The sequence below is a fragment of the Urocitellus parryii genome, chromosome 5, assembly GCF_045843805.1.
Source record: "Urocitellus parryii isolate mUroPar1 chromosome 5, mUroPar1.hap1, whole genome shotgun sequence".
Classification (NCBI taxonomy): Eukaryota; Metazoa; Chordata; class Mammalia; order Rodentia; family Sciuridae; genus Urocitellus; species Urocitellus parryii.
The window spans coordinates 99,308,426-99,314,041 of NC_135535.1; positions in this window are offsets into that span (position 1 = coordinate 99,308,426).

Sequence of the window (5,616 nt, forward strand, 5' to 3'; positions counted from 1 at the left end):
TAGAGACAGGGTCTCACTGAGTTGCTTTGGGCCTCGCTAAATTGCTAAGGCTGGCTTTGAACTCAGGATCCTCCTGCCTCAGTCTCCCAAACTGCTGGGATTTCAGGTATATGCCACTGTCCCCGGCTGGTGCATGATGCTTTTAATAGTAAAGATTAGCAGCCCTCAGCATACATCTTGGAAGCAAATCTTTACTCCTCACAATCAAATAGAGCACTAATCTCTAGGGTATATAAAGAATTAAAAAAGCTAAACACCAAAAAATAAAAATAAAAATAAAACCACACACACACAAATAACCCAATCAATAAATGGGCCAAGGACCTGAACAGACACTTCTCAGAAGGGGAAATATAATCAATTAACAAATTCATGAAAAAATGTTCATCATCACTAGCAATTAGAGAAATGTAAATCAAAACCACTCTAAGATTTCATCTCACTCCAGTTAGAATGGCAGCTATTATGAAGACAAACAACAATAAGTGTTTGGTGAGGATGTGGAGAAAAAGATATACATTGCTGGTGGGACTGCAAATTGGTACAGCCAATATGGAAAGCAGAATGGAGATTTCTTTGAAAATTGGGAATGGAACCACCATTTGACCCAGCTATCCCACTTCTTGGTCTATATCCAAAGGACTTAAAAACAGCAGACTACAAGGACACAGCTACATCAATGTTTTTAGAAGCACAATTCACAATAGCTCAACTATGGAACCAACCTCAATGTCCTTCAATAGATGAATGGATAAAAAATGTGACAAATACACACAATGGAATATTACTCAGGAATAAAAGAGAATAAAATCATGACATTTGCAAGTAAATGAATGGAGTTGGAGAAGATAATGCTAAGTGACGTTAACCATTTCCAAAAAACCAAATGCTGAATGTTTTATTTGATACAAGGAGGCTAATTCATAGTGGGATAGGGAGCGGGAGGAATAGACGAACTCTAGATAGAGCAGAGGGGTTGGAGGGGAAGGGAAGGGGACATGGGTTTAGAAATGATAGTTGAATGTGATGATCATTATTATCCAAAGTACAGGTATGAGAAGACATGAATTGGTGTGAATATACTGTGTATACAACCGGAGATATGAAAAATTGTGCTCTATATGTGTAATAAGAATTGTAATGCATTCTGCTGTTATATATAAATAAACAAAGATTAGCAGCTCTCAGAAAGGCAGGTAGAATTATATTTCTTTATTTAATGTACTGTATATTTTGAAAAGCTAGGAGAAAGTATTTTAAATGTTTCATCATAAAGAAATGGCAAGAGTTTGAGGTTATACAGTTTGTGGTTAAACAAGGCATACAGATATCAAAATATCATATTTCCCCTGTAAATATGTTCAATTTTTATGGTTTTATATATCAGAAAAAAAAATTTAATTGTGTTTCTTAATGTGTGAGCTCAGAACCCATTTGCTGTCACTTTCCCACCCACCTTATAGTACCAAAATAAGTCACATGGCCACATCTATCATTAGTTGACTACAAATTCTACCCTTCTGATAGTGGTGAGAGGAGGAAGTGTAGATTCACTGAAAAATCATTTAATTTACTATAATAGCCATAGGAATATTTTAAAATTATATTTCTCATTATATATCATTTTTTCATTATGACTTGTATATTTCATTATGTATAGTTTGCTCATAAAAGAAAATATTGGAAATTAGAAAAATACTTTTGTATTTTATTGATTTTCCACCCTATGGTTTTATTTCTTCTCTTCAAAAACATTTTGTGAGATGACCTGTATAGGGTTTAAGAATATCAGACAGATCCTTCACACAGGGTCCTTGATCAATATACTAATAAGGAATAAACAATGTAGTTTAAAGTTAAAACATGGGCAATGTAACTAGATCACATGGGTGTAAATTCTAGTTGGACCTTATTAGTTGTCTAACTTAGTTGTACATCTATTCTGGTTCAGTACCTACCCCTGTCGAATACGGTAGAAATAGTGTCTTTATAGAGTTACTTGAGGATTATTGAAAAGCACATATAAAAGCACAAGAAAAGCTCTTGCTAGCTCCTAAGTCTTTACTATTACATTTGTTATTTTTTACTGAGAAACTTTATGCACTAGTTTCCTAGTTTCATATCCTCTGATATGACTACAATTGCATCTATCTAATAAAGCTGTTCTGAATAATAAATAATAATAAGATCCTTAATATAAAGTCCAACCATATTAAGTTCTTATTGTATATGATTTTTAAAATATTTTTCTTCCTCAAATATGAAAAAAAGGGGATTCCATTTCTTGGGTCCCCTTCTTCCTCCAGGAGAAGTCTTTTCTGCTGTCCTTTAATAAAGCCTCTATTTTCCACTCTGAAAAAAAAAAAGAAAAAAAGTATTTCCAAGAGGTCTTCTTCCTTTCATCTATCAAATCTTTATTATTTTTATAAATCCAATACCTGTCATTTCTGGACAATAAGCAAGAGTAAAACTATTTACTTGACATGCATTCTCCTTACTGAAATCTAGTTGGAATAATTACCATTTCTCTTCATTGGTCAAGAACTTCAATCTCCTTCTTTCATGGGTTATTTTGAACATATAGAAAAACTATATTATTTGGAATTGAAATTTTGAAAAGACTTTGAGGTTTTGGCAAGCTCATCTTTAGCCATCCCTGATTTGGTACCAGATGAAAATTTTACAGGGTTCTAGAAGATGACAAGACTGAAATACAAGAATACAAATAATAATAAATGGTGGTGAGGATGTAGGAGGAAAGGTACACTCATACATTATTGGTGGGTCTGCAAATTAGTACAATCATTCTGGGAAGCAGTATGGAGACTCCTCAAAAGACTAGGAATAGGACCACCATATGACCCAACTATCTCACTACTCAGTATTTATCCAAAAGACAAAAATCAGCAAACTGTAGTGACACAGGCACATCTATGTATATGGAAGTGCAACTCATAATAGCCAAGTTATAGAACAAGCCCAGGTGCCTGTAAACAGATGAATGGGTTAAGAAAAATGTGGTATATTATATACATAGTGGAGTTTTTTTCAGTAATAAAAAATAATGAAATTATGGAATTTGCTGATAAATGGATAGAACTGGAGAACACCAAGCTAAATGAAATAAGCCAGACTCAGATAGTCAAGGGTTGAATGTTTTATCTCATATGCAGAAGCTAGAACAAACTAATGAAAACAAAGGAGTGTGGAATCCTGTGAAAATAGAAGGAAGGTCAGTGGAGCAGAGGAAGGGGATTGAGGGGAGAGATGAGGGATGGGAAAAGAGAGGAACAGTGGAATAAAGTGACCAAATTATGCTCTCTCTATATATGAATATAGCACAGTGATTTTCACCTTTATGCATATCTATAAGGCACTAACCTAAAAAAAATTTGAAAACACTGTAAATAAATTGAAGGAAGACCAACCAGTAGGGTAGTAAAAGGAGAATAGGGGGAGGAGGAAGGTAGAGAGTGTAGAAGAATTGAGACTGAAGTAGAGCAAATTATATTCCATTCATGTATGATCACGCCAAAAAGAACTCCAATATTAGTATAATATAATGTACTAACAAAACATAAAAAATTATTTCCAAAATCTGAAGTCTCATTATGAACCTATAAAACCAAACAAGTTATCTACCTCCAAATACAATAGTGGGACAGGAGTAGGGCAGACATTCCCTTTCCAAAAGGGAGAAACAGGCCAAACGAAAGGAGTAAGAGGCCCCAAGCAACTCTGAAGCCTAAGAGGGCAGGCATGAATTCTTAAAGCTGGAGAATAAATTTTCACTCCATGTGCCACCTTCTGGACACACAGGGGAGTTGGGGCCTCCAAAATGTCAGGCAGCTTCCCTCCTATGGCTTTGCCAGGCCCAATCTGTGCTTCAGCCCTCTGCAATGATAGTTGCATAGTGGTGCCTATGTCTCTCCCAGGCAGGCATCACATGCTACCAGGGTCTACTGTTCCAGGGTCCAGGTTATAGCTCCACTTCAAGGGTTCCTTAAGCATTGTCATCATAGAAATTCTATATGGCAATACTAGCCCTTCAGCCAGTTTCTGAATGAGCTCCAGGATTCCAATGCATCCATTGAAATCTAGGTGAAGGAAAACTTTTTACTGTCTTACATTCTGCACTCCTGTAGAATTAGTACCACATTAATGCAGATGCCACTAAGGCTTAAAATGCTTGCTCACTCTGCAGCTAAATCATGAACTGCACCCAGGATCACTTTGAACTAAGTTTGAGTGTCACCAAGGTTTACAGTTTATGTACAGAAGCATCAGCTACTCTGGGATTTTTTAAGCTGAAGTTAGAACAGTCAATAAGTTCTGTACCAGAATATGGGAACAGATTTCCAAGGAAGCTCCAGGCCAGTACTTCCAAACAATTCTGCCCTCCTACAGAGCTTCACATCACAGTAACACTGTACTGAAAGGAGGGACATCAATATCTGTAAAATGCTTTCTCTGGGGACTTTCTCCCAATGTCTTCACAAATAACACTTGACTTCTTTCCATTCATGCTTATCTCTTTAGTAACAAGTCACTCAGCCAAACTCTTGAATAGTTTTTATTCTTTACATGGCCAGGCTAAAAATTTCCTAATTTTATACTTTGCTTTTTTTAAAAAATTATAAATTCTGTCTTTAAATAGTCCCTTTCCTTTTTTATATTACTGTACACATTCCAAGATAACCATGCAGCTGTTCGAGTATTTGCAGTGAAACTCCCTCCACCAGAAATCCTCCTTCATCACTTCTACATTCTGCTTTCCACAAAGCCCTACCACATGGATGCAATGCAGCCAATTTCTTTGCAATTGTATATCAAGGATGGACTTTATTCTGGTTACCAATAAGCTATTTTCTATTTTGATCTGAGACCTCACGAGGATGGCCTTTGCCATTCACATTCCTATCAGTATGTTTATAACAACCATGTAAAAAATCTCTTTAAGAAATTCCAGGGGGGCTGGGGATGTGGCTCAAGTGGTAGCGCGCTCGCCTGGCATGCATGCGGCCCGGGTTTGATCCTCAGCACCACATACCAACAAAGATGTTGTGTCCGCCGAGAACTAAAAAAATAAATAAATAAATATTAAAAATTCTCTCTCTCTCTCTCTCTCTTCTCTCTCTGCCAATGTTCTGAACTTTCCTGTTCCAAAGCTGTTTCTACATTTTCATATATATATATATATATATATATTTCTACATTTTCATATATATATTATATATATATAATACACACACATGATATATATATATATATATATATATATATATATATATATATATATATAGTAACACCCCACTTCTCAGTACCTATTTTCTGCTGTAGTATAGTTTCTGTTGCTATAATAGAGTATCTGGTACTAGACACCTTATAAAGAAAAGAATTTTATTTTGACTCACAGCTCTGGCTATTGGGAAGTCCAAAATCATGGTACAGCCATCTGTGGCATTTCTGGTGAGGGGCTTCAACTCATGGTGGAAAGTAGAGGGCCAGTGACAACATGTGAAAGAGGCAAAACACAAGGGCAACCTCACTTTTTAATAGCACACACTTGTGGTAACTAATTCAATCCTGTGAAAGTGAGATCTGACTCCTCTAACA